The sequence below is a fragment of the Sapajus apella genome, unplaced genomic scaffold, assembly GCF_009761245.1.
Source record: "Sapajus apella isolate SASKATOON/1434 unplaced genomic scaffold, GSC_monkey_1.0 scaffold187, whole genome shotgun sequence".
NCBI lineage: Eukaryota > Metazoa > Chordata > Mammalia > Primates > Cebidae > Sapajus > Sapajus apella.
Window position 1 is genome coordinate 70,471 of NW_022437127.1, and position 12,550 is coordinate 83,020.

Consider the following 12,550-nt stretch of genomic DNA (forward strand, 5'->3'; position numbering starts at 1 on the left):
ACTACACATCCCCCGTCACGGCACGTGTCGGAGACTACACATCCCCCAACACTCACTGAGCGCTAGTACGGGAGTTATTAAGAAATTATTTTAGGCAGTTAGAGAAAGCATCCACATCTTTGTTCTCCTTAGTGTGAGACAACAAACCCCAGGTATTTAGCCCAGAACACAGAGCCATTTCACTTCGGGGCTCTTTTCCGGGATTGGGACCAGAATAGAAGGTAGAAATGTTGGAAAGGTGAGTATGGAGCAAGCCTCAAATCTGTCCTTTAATCTCAAGGCTCTCTTTAGACAAGTTTTCTGTCATGGAGAACATTGCCAACATGTGAGGCCGGGAGAAGTCCTGGAGAAATTGAGGATCGTTGGCCAGGGCACAATCTGGGGTTATTTAAAGTCTTCTGGACTGAACTTGCCTCCAACAGCCTTTTCAGGTGATGGTGGTGGGTCTCCTGCTATCCTGTGGCAAAATTTTTCTTTTTTTCTATCCACAGTCAATATCGCTCCTATTCTTTTTTTTTTTTTTTTTTTTTTTTCCGAAGCGTAGGTATCGCTATGTTGCCCAGGCTGGAGTGCAGTGGCTACTCACAGGTGCCATCCCACTACTGATCAGCACGGGAGTTTTGACCTGCTCCGTTTCCGACCTGGGCCGGTTCACCCCTCCTTAGGCAACCTGGTGGTCCCCCGCTCCCAGGAGGTCACCATATTGATGCCGAGCTTAGTGCGGACACCCTATCGGCATAGGACACTACAGCCCAGAACTCCTGGGCTCAAGCGATCCTCCCTCCTCAGCCTCCTGAGTAGCTGGAACTTCAGGCAGGCGCCACTGCACCCGGCTCTCCTATTCTTTCTGTGTATGCAATGTGTGGGAAGTTTTGCAGTTCAGGGAAACAGTTCTGTTAGGAAAGATCAGTAGTGTCAGCAAAGCAACAAGTATCTCTACTGTTAACCTGGTGAGCACATGGTATTTCTTTTTTTTTTTTTTTTTTTTGAGATGGAGTTTCACTCATGTTACCCAGGCTGGAGTGCAATGGCGCGATCTCGGCTCACCGCAACCTCCGCCTCCTGGGTTCAGGCAATTCTCCTGTCTCAGCCTCCTGAGTCGCTGGGATTACAGGCACGTGCCACCATGCCCAGCTAATTTTTTGTATTTTTAGTAGAGACGGGGTTTCACCAGCACATGGTATTTCTAAGCCAACATCACCATCTAGTGAAAATAAAAATCCTCTCCACGTGGTTTACCAATTCTCCCTTTTTATGCCTCTAGAAATCAGGCTCTATGCTCCTTCTGTGAATGGGAAAGCTCTGCCTTCAACAATTAGGAGTAAAATGTCCTCCATAGCCAAATTTTAGTTCTGATACTGTCCCATCAGCAGGAATATTATCATTAGGTCTCTATGTTCCTTTAGGCACCTATTCGGTGTCCAGTGAGAACTGCAATTAATTAGTAAGGGGATTTTAACTCATGAAGTTAACTGGAACCATTTTCTAAGGGTAAATGTTTTAGCACAGGCGTCAATAGCAGGGAATCTAACACATTCCCTCCATTAAAGGAGCCTTGCCCAAAGGCAACTGTTACATAGTGTCTCCAGAGATTCATTTTTTCAGGAGCCAGGCAGATCACACAAGTTTTAGGAAGTCAAAGGGCAATTGCAAGTGGATAACTAAGGCTGAGTGAGATCCCATCACTTCATTCATCTGTTCCATGGCGTGGGGAGTCACACATGTAACACAGTGCTGGGACCCAGGAACCAAGGAGGGAAAACAGTGGTGGGGGGATGCTCTCACTGTCTTCCCCTCCACCATGGGTCACAATGAAAGAAGGGGAACTAAAAAGGTTCTTTTATTCTCACTTCCTTTTCTAAATTGGTAACAAACCAAGCTCAGCTTGCATCCCTCTGGAGTTCACTCTGAAACACTGTAACTCCTTTAACCTCAGGACTTAAGAGAAAAACAACTCATTTTTTATTGCACAAGGGCATAGAATTTTTATCAAACCTTTGCAAGCATTGTAAGATCAACCCAGCTTTTTTTGCTTAATACTCATATTAGGCAGGCCTATAGAAAATAATTCTCCAGAATTAGAAAAGCAACTTCTGAGGGAATCATCTGAGAATCCCCTTTATTTGGGGTCCCCTCAAGTTCTCTTCTCATTGCAGAGCCTTAGGCAAATAAAGGAAGACTTAGGCCGATTTTCTGACAACGCTGATAGTTACATAGAAGCTTTCCACCATTTAACTCAGTTGTTTCACCTCTTATGCTGCTCCTGAACTAAACCCTAACCACAGCTGAAAAGCAGGTCTCTCTGCAGCCAGCAGAGAATTTTGAAGATGAGCAGCATATCTTCTATAATTCATGAAAAGGGAAAAAAGGACATATGGAAAGTGAAGAAATTACAGAAACACCATTCCCAATGGGAATTGAAGCAGTTCATCTTAACAAACTGGATTGGAACCCCAATATCTCTGCAGATAAATGGAAAAGAAAACTTTTTTTTTTAATTTAAAAATTTCTTTCTTTTCTTTTTCTCTTTAACATTTTTTTTTTTTTAAGACGGGGTTTCACCATGTTGGTAAGGCTGGTCTTGAACTCCCGAACTCAGGTGATCTGCCCGCCTTGGCCTCCAAAGTGCTTGGATTACAGGCATCAGCCACCACACCAGGCCGGAAAAGAAAATTTTTTAATATGCATGTTAGAGGGCCTACAAAAAATGAAGGCCAAACCTCTCAATTATTCTAAACTGTCTATTATACACCAAAACCCAGAGGAGAATCCTGAAGCCCTTATGGAAAAGCTGAAGGAGGCACTAATAGAGGACACCTCCTTATCCCCTAATTCAGTCAAGGGAGCTCATTCTAAAGGACAAGTTTCTTACACAGGCAGCTCCTGATATTAAAAGGAAACTACAGAACCAAGATATAGGACCAGGTAGCACATTAGAGAGCCTCCTGAAAGTGGCCACTTCAGTCTTTTATAAGGGATCAGGAGGAGGCCCAAGGGGGGGAAGGAAGCTCAGGAGAAGAACAAAGGAAGAACAAATGCTCTAGTAGGTGCTTTGCAGGCTTGCAATGTTCAAGGTCCCTGAGGTGCACCACTCATTGCTAACAGTGTGACAAGCCAGGGCACTTTAAAAAGGAGTGCCCAATCAGCAAGAAGAAGCCACGTCAACCCTGTTCTGCCTGTGGCAGAGACCACTGAAGATCAAACTGCCCCCACAGAGGGAGGTCACCAGGTTCAGAACCAGCCTCACAGATAGTCCAGCAGGACTGATGGGTCCTGGGTTTCAAACCCCCAGCTTCAGCAGCTCAAAGTGCCATTACAGCACAGGAGCCCCGGGGTGATTCCGGAAACTGGAGGAAGAATAGACCTCCTTCTAAACACTAGAGCCAATCTCTCTTCTCTCTAATCCAGGCCTCCCCTCTTCCCATAGCATGACTGTAAAGAGCATCTCAGGAAATACTCTAATCCAGTATTTTTCTCAACCTCTGGTGGCAGTTAGGGAGGATCTATTGCTTATACGTGTCTCCAAGCCATGTCACAGTGGCTCTGCTACTCAGAACGGCCTCCAAATTAACCCTAGGAATTATTTTAACTCTTTACACCCTACATGACATGGCATAATTATTGTTCTCTAGAGGGAGCTTTTAACTAACAAACAGCTGGTAAAGCAAGAAATGGATAGGGCAGGATAAGCAGTAGTCTCTCTAAATAACATCTCTCCCCAGACACAAGCATTCAATTAGCTGGACTAATAGCTCTTACAAGAGCACTTGAATTAAATAAGGGAAAGGTAGCTAACATTTACACTGACTCAGGTATGCTTTCTTTATTTTATTTTTTATTTTTATTTTTATTTTTATTTTTTGAGACAGAGTCTCACTCTGTCGCCCAGGCTGGAGAGCGGTGGTGCCATCTCAGCTCACGGCAACCTCTGCTGCCTGGGTTCAAGCGATTCTCCTGCCTCAGCCTCCCAAGTAGCTGGGATTACAGGTGCCTGCCACCACACCCGGCTAATTTTTTTGCATTTTTAGTAGAGACGGGGTTTCACCAGCTTGGCCAGGCTGGTCTTGAACTCCTGACCTCGTGATCCATCCACTTCAGCTTCCCAAAGTGCTGAGCTTACAGGTGTGAGCCACCACGCCTGACCCAAGTACGCTTTCTTAGTTCTCCATGCTCATGCTGCCATTTGAAAAGAAAGACATTTTCTTACCACTAATGGATCACCTATAAAATGTCACCAGAAAATAGCAGGTTGCTATCCTTGGTTTTCCTTCAATGAGAAATAGCAGGGATGCACTGTAAGGGATAGCAAAAGGGAACAGATGGAATCGCCAAAGTAAATAGGTTAGCTGATCAGGCAGCAAAGTCGACAGCAAGGAAGTCTCAAGGCATCCACACACTTCATGCCCTTCTAATCTAGGAAGACTCCTTAAGAGAAATTAAACCTCAGTACTCCCCTGCAGAAATGAAATGGGCCACTTCTTCAGGGAATACTTTCCAGCCCTCAGGATGTGGAGAAATAGGAACACTTTTACACTGTTGGTGAGAGTGTAAATTAGTCCAGCCATTGTGGAAGACAGTGTGGCGATTCCTCAAGGACCTAGAAATAGAAATTCCATTTTACCCAGTAATCCCATTACTGGGTATATATTCAAAGGATTATAAATCGTTCTATTATAAAGACACATGTGCATGAATGTTCATCTCAGCACTGTTTACAATAGCAAAGTCTTAGAACCAACCCAAATGCCCATCAATGGTAGACTGGACAAAGAAAATGTGGCACATATACACCATGGAATACTATGCAGCCATAAAAATGATGAGTTCATGTCCTTTGTAGAGACGTGGATGAACCTAGAAAAAATCATTCTCAGCAAACTGACCCAAGAACAGAAAATCAAACCCTGCATGTTCTTACTCATAGGTGGGTGTTGAACAATGAGAACACATGAACACAGAGAGGGGAGTGTCACACACCAAGGTCCATTGAGGGGGCTAGGAGAGGGATAGTCGGGGGAAAGGGATAGTGGGAGGGAGGGTGGGGAGGGATTATATGGGGAGAAATTTTAGGTATAGGTGATGGGGGAATGGAGGCAGCAAACCACCTTGCCGTGAATGTACTTATGCAACAATCTTGCATGATCTGCACATGTAACCCAGAATCTAAAGTACAATGAAAAAAATTGTCATTTCCTTTCCTTTATTAATCTTTTTCATGACTTCTGCAGAGCACCTTTCAACAAGCTTAAACTTTCTAACTTGTCCTAAACATCCTTTCTTTAAACAACCAGTCATACTCTTTTAGGACAAAGAGTTATCATACAAGATTATTCCTTATATAAAATCTCTTTTTTAATAACTTTCTTTCCATACTTAGAATGCACCAATATTACTAATCTTCAATAAATAGTCCTATCAGCCTTCAAGAAGAGCATCAGTAAAAGCTCAGTAATACTGAAATTTTCATGCTTACTTCTTGTCTGCAACTATTACTTCTGCTCTAAGCAAAACAATCTTGACTATATCTTTCCTGCGATTACTAATCCTAATATAATGATGACAATTAGGCAAAATATTACAGTAATTAGAATTTTACAACCAGAATTCAACATTGCAGGTGCGATAGTGTATAGTCCTCTTACAAATAGTGAAGCAAATATAACAATTCCCACAAGAGTGGTGCAGTAGATAACAATTTTCATTTAAAAATGTACTTGCCAAGATATTGAATTTCTCTTTGGAGTTTTATGAAGTTACAAATGCAATCCTAGGAATAATTAAAATTTCCTTGCAAATATGTGTTAAAAAGAAGTTCTAACAGTTGGCAGTGAAGTTTGAGAGGAAAAAGTAGAAATGAAAATAGTATTTGGTGAAGTAGGAGTGGCACTGAGTCAGATGGGTGGCCTTCACTTAGTTACTTATCTTTCATGATTTTCAACTTAAGTGTGATTTCTTCACATTGATATTTGGGAGGCTCCTCTAGGCTGTCAGGGGCTGCTCTCTCAGCTCTTCAGGTTTTGACTTGAGTGTGATGTATTTAGAAGTCGATACCTCTTTTACTGCCGAGAGAGAGTTGAAGGAAGAGCAACATCGGGCCCTTCCCAGCTTAGCTTAGCGAAGGAGAGAAAGAGGGAGAGTTTTTACTGACACCAAATCTCCTGGGTTAAATAAAGGTGGTCCTATTTTCTGGGGTTGGACATCTGCAAGTTTTATCAATTCCTGTTGGAAGTGAGCTAGGGAAGTTACATGCTTAACCAATTTAGTGGTTTTCTGCATGAAAACGATCTCTAAGCACATTGATAAGTTTTATCATTTCCTAAGTGAAAAACGTGAGGAAGAATTTTTAAGGACTTTCCATCTATTGGCTCCAGATTTTTTAATGTTCGCCATTTTTACTGTCATGAGATGGTATCTCAATGTGGTTTTAATTTGCATTTTTCTAATGACCAGTGATGATGCGCTTTATTTTATATGTTTGCTGGCTGCATAAATGTCTTTTTTTGAAAAGTGTCTGTTCATATCCTTTGCCCACTTTTTGATGGGGTTGTGAAAAGAATCTTTTTTATTTCACTTGGAGCTTTATCATCAACTAGAAGAAGACGAATGTCCCAACCCATATCAAGTTCTGAGACTGGGCAGAGGTTGTACCTTGTGAACCAACGCATGTGAAATGTTCTGTATTTTCACCAGTAAATTTTCCTTAAGAGCACTTATGCAGTTAATAGAACTTCCCATGTCCATGTCTGTTTATGTGCACTGTTACATTTGTGAAACTTAGAAGCCAGTGTTAGCCCTTATTTTTAAATTTAGTATTGAATAATCTGTCCCAGCATTACGTAGCGTCAGAGACTCTGGGATGGTCTTCAATGATATATCCATCAATCATGAGTAGGTACCTGATCCTGGTTAGTCTTATTTCTGATATGATCTATTATAAAATGAGACCAAATCTTTAAAAGAACTAATAATAATGGGCTGAGAGAGTTTCTTTGTGGAATACTCAGCCTTAGGAGCCAGTAGATCCCATTCCGCATGTGAAGAAGGAGTCCACACCCTTCAGTATGTGAGCATCAGGACCCTGATTCTGCAGTGGAATCTGCAGTCCTCTGCTGTATGAGCTTCATTCCCCCAAGGGAGAATGAATGGCCTTCAGTTTGTTATGTCTCAATTGACACGTGTAGCATATTTGAGTGCCTCTTTAGCTATTCACCCAGATTTATGTGCAACCATGTCAAGCTTGCTCACCTGGGTGAGTCACAAGGTTACATTCCCAGTGGGTCATTACACTGTGTCACAAAAAATCAAATACAATCATTTGTCATTATGTATCTTTCCTAAAGTTCAACCTTGATAGGATAAAACATGGTCCACCAAAACAGCTTTAAAGGTGGTTTCTTAAATGTTTGTCTGTGGTTTACAAAAGTCGAAATACTCAAATTAATTTCTCTTTTACCCCAGTTTTTAGTTTTCCATGTTCTGCCTCTGTGATAAAACCCAAAAGTCAATATAAATTTATTCCCACTGATTAATAACCAATCAACAGTATGTATATTACATAGGATTCTGTAGATTGGGTTGCCAGGCTTCTTCCTTCTTTTACCTGTTTCCTATTGGATGGTAGGATAATAATGGGCCAAGTTTGATGACTCAGGTTTGTAATTCCAGCACTTTGGGAGGCTGAGGTGGGAGGGTCACTGAGGTGGGAGGAGTTCAGGAGTTCAAGATCAGCCTGGGCAACCTACTAAGACCTCATCTTCTTTTTTAAAAATAAATGTTGTAACGTTATTTGCCACTTCTATTAATATCCCTGGACTACAGTTCTACCATTTATTTTTTTAACCATACCTTATTATTATAAGATATCCTTAAATCTGCATATTTGTAAGCATCATTAATATTAATAGGATCTATAGCAGTGAATTCTATGGCTAAGTCAGAGACTAAAATATGAAAACTAGAAATTCACCATTTCTTTCAGGTGTGTGTGTGCTGTTGTGCTATTCCCTCACCTTTCTCAGAAAAGTCACTGTGGACCCAAGCCAATAGGTAGACAGTCTGTGAAAGAATGAATGAAGATCCTGGAATAAATACGTAGTGCCTACTGAATGGAAAATGCGCTGAAGTTGTTTTTCTACAATTGTGAAATGTTTCCCTGAGCCAGCTCATCTGATGCATCACAGGCCCCAAATTATTTTCTTCATCATCTTATGGCCATTGTCATTAACTCCATTCTGCCGTTGCCTGTGTCATCGACCCCGCAACTGTTTCACTGCATGGCCCTAGAGGCAGAGCCATTTTTCCAACTTTAAGTGCATTGAGGGACTCCTGTCTCTGAAAGACAATGGAAGTCAGTGGTTCTCTTTATTTTTTGGTATTTAAAGTCACGATTAGGGTCAAGTGGGAAATACGTTTTCTCCAGACGTTTTTAGGGGCTGTTCAATGCGGTAACTTTTCACGCCTACGCTACAATTGATGCCATCTGTGATGGTTAATACTGAGTGTCAACTAATGGACTGAGGATAAAAGGTATTAATCCTGGGTGTGTCTGTGTGGGTGTGGCCAGAAGAGATGAACATTTGAGTCCGTGGGCTGGGGAAGGCAGGCCCGCCTTTAATCTGGTGGGTACAATCTTAATCAGCTTCCACTGAACGTAAAGCAGACAGAAATACGTGAAAAGAAGAGAAACGAGCCTAGCCTCCATCTTTCTCCCATGCTGGATGCTTCCAGCCCTCGAACATTGAACCCCAAGTTCTTCAGTTTTGGGACTTGGACTGGCTCTCCCTACTCCTCAGCTTGCAGACACCCTTGTGGGATCTTGTGATTGTGTAAGTTAACACTTAATAAACTTCCATCTAATATTATACACACACACACACACACACACACACACACACACACACACACACACACATCCTATCAGTTCTGTCCCTCTAACAGATCCCTAACTAATACAGATTTTGCTACCAAGAGTGATTCTAGAGGAACAGAATATTGAGGATGGAGTTTTTCATTGGTTTTGGGGTTTCTGGAGTTGGCTGCTTAATATTATTCAACCCCAAAATGCTAAGGACTCTACTTCTAATAGTATGGAAAACACTGATAGTCCTCGGTGGAAACAGTTTAGAGAGTTATGCAAAATGAATGCATTTCAGACTCCTGATTCACCTCTCCTGAGAGGCAAGGAGTTTAGTGACTCTATACATAATATCTTTGACCATATGTGAAAAACCAAGGAACATAAGAGGTTAGTTGCTCCTAATTTCAGTGGACAAAGTGATGAAAGAAAATGATAAACCCAGGGATTCTGTCTCTAAGCCTCAGAACAGACACTGCACTTCAAATCTAACATTTCCCTGAATGAGAGTCTTATTTCCTGTAGAGAAAGAGCTGAAATTGTGGAAAAACAGACACAAGCTTGTATCATGCGATCGGTGAACTTGCAATACAAGATGCATGCACAGCCTCGCCAGGTGTCTACTGTTAAAGTGAGGGCATTGATTGGAAAACAGTGGGACCCTGCAACTTGAAATGGGAACGTGCTACTGCCAGGAAGGACCAACACCAAGAGGAGAAAAATGTGACCATAGGCTCTGCCCAACACCCCAGAGCCCAAGAAACAACTGCTGGATTCGCAGGAATGAAAAGTGCTCAAAGAAGCGTTAGAGACTCACCTTTAACTGTTCTTTTTAGGACCAGGAGAGGTTAAGGAAAAAGGACCATTGCATCTAGAGAAATAGTAATGATCATATTCTTCTGCATGTTCAGTTTACAAAGGGCTTTATATATATTATCTCATGAATATTTATTGAGTAATTAATTTTCCAGATATCATGCTAAACACTGGGAATATAGAAATCAGTGAGTAAGATCTCCTTTAGAAACTCAAACTTGTGAAACGAAGTGCTCAGAAACATACTTTTATCAGAATGTGGGAACTGTTCTAATTCTGAATATTTTAGCAAGGTAGGAGCAAGGCACATAGGACAAGACATTTTTTCCTAATCAGAGGGTGGAATACTGAGAATTCTCAAAGGCAATTCTATTCTCATCCACAGGAGGATGTCTCAGAGAAGAAAGGATGGTGTAAGTCAGGGTCTTCTCTAAGGAAGGGTCTTTGCCACAACCTTAGAGAGTGCAGAGAATTCCCCAGAGGATTGCTGGGATAAGAAGACAGGGAGCTAAAAGGAATTCAAATTGGAAAGAAAGTAAAATTACTTCTGTTCATAGGCGACATAATCTTAAATGTCGTAAAATACTAAAGATTTCACAAAAAAACTATTAGAACTAATAAGTGACTTTAGCAAAGTACCAGGACACAAAAAAGCACACAAAAATAATGTGTGTTTCTATACCCTAACAATTATCCATTAAAGGAGGAAATTAAGAGAATAATTTTATTTACAACAGCATTAAAAAAATACATAGGAATTAGCCAAGGAAGTAAAAGACTTGAACAATGAAAACCACAAAATATTGCTGAAAAATATTAAAGAACACATGGAAAATGTGGAAAGGCTTCCCATATTTATGGATTGGAAGATTTAACATTGCTAATATGTCAATACTACCAAAGGTGGTATACAGATTCAATGCAACCTCTATCAAAATCCCAACAACTTTTTTATTTGCAAATATAGAAAAATCCATCCTACATTCATATGGAATCTCAAGAGACCCTGAATAGACAAAACAATATTGAAAAAGAACAAGCTGGGTATGGTGGCTCATGTCTGTAATCCCAGCACTTTGGGAGGCTGAGGCAGGAGGATTGCTTGAAGCCAAGAGTTCAAGACTAGCCTAGGCAACATAGCAAAAACTTTTCTCTACAAAAAAGTTTTAAAAAGAACGAAGTTGGAAGATTCATATTTCCTGACTTCAAAATTTAACACAAAGTTCGAGTAATCAAAACAGTGTGGTACTAACACAAAGACATATAGACCAATGAAATAAAATAAAAAGCCCAGAAATAAACCCTGTATATATGGTCAAATGATTTCTGAGATGGGAACTAAGACCATTCAATGGGGAAGAGACAGTCTTTTGGACAAATGGTTCTGGGAAAGCTGAATATCTAATTGCAAAAGAAAGAAGTCGGACCCTTGTTAAGCTGCCCCTTTACTGGTCCATGGGCTAAAGAGAGCAGACAACTAACTGTCATTTTTGCATCTTGAGGTCTAGTCAGTCTGCCCTTTTCAGAGTCTCCTTATGTTTATTGTATAGAAAATGTCCAGGGTTTTAGTTCTACTTACCGGGGGGCTAGGGACAAGCATGGCTATTCCATCTTCCTGGAAACTAAAGTCACTCTGCCAGCCATTTTGTTTTGCTTTTGTTAGACAAGGTCTCACTCTGTCACCTAGGCTGCAGTGCACTGCGTCATAACTCACTGCAGCCTCCCACGCCCGAGCTCAAGCAAGCAACAGCAATCCCCTTGTCCCGGTCTCCCAAGTGGCTAGGACCACAGGTGTGTGACGCCACAGCTGACTTTTTTTTTTTTTTTTTTTTTTTTAGAGATGGGGTCTTGCTGTATTGCCCAGGCTGGTCTCAAAGTCCTGGCCTCAAGCAATCTCCCTGCCTCAGCTTCCCAAAGTGCTGGGATTACAGGCATGAGCCATCATGCCTGGCCTCAGTTTTTCAATGTAAGTTCTTATTTCACCTTCCTTTTCTGAAACATATTTTCATTGGGTAAGTAATTCTAGGTTGCAGGATTTTTTCCTTCCAGTACTTAAGAGATATTGGTCAACTGTGTTCTAGCTGACAATTGTTTTGATGACAAAACTGCTATTGCCCTTCTTCCTTTGTACATAACTAGTTGATTTCCCTCTGGCTGCTTTTACAATTTTCTAACAGGGTTGGAGAGATCGTATTAGGATTTGCCTTCATTTAGTTTATTTTCCTGTTTCTTGTGCTTGGGGTTAATTGAGTGACTTAGATCTGTGACTCTATAGGGGTCATCAAATTTGGGGAAATTTGGGTCACTATTTCTACTAACAGGTATTCTATTCCTCTCCACGTTCGGGTATTCCATTTGTCTTGGTTCATTTATTCCATAATAAAATACCATAGACTAGGTAATTTTGAAATAATAGAAACTTATTTCTTGTAGTTCTGGAGGCTGGGAAGCCCTAGATCAAGGCACCGGCACTGGTGTCTGGTGACAGGGGCTCTTTGCTTTCAAGATGGTATCTTGTTGCTGTGTTCTCACATGGTGGAAGGCAGACAGCAAAAAGGGCCAAAACTCCGTGTGAAGCAATGCCTCAGTCCCATTCACATGACCTAATCTCTTCCTAAAAGGCCCCAATTAATACCACCACAATGGAGATTAAATTTGAACGTGAATTTTGGAGGGGACACACATAGTACCAATTATTATGCCACTTGAAGTTTTTCCACAATTCACTGATGTGCTGTTCATTTTTACACCTTTTTTCCGTTTTATTTTGTGTTGTTTCCATTCTTATGTCTTTCAAGTATAATATTTCTTTGCAATGTCTAATCTAATGTTCATCCTAGCCAGTATATTTTTCTTCTCATGATTTGTAGTTTTTTTTTT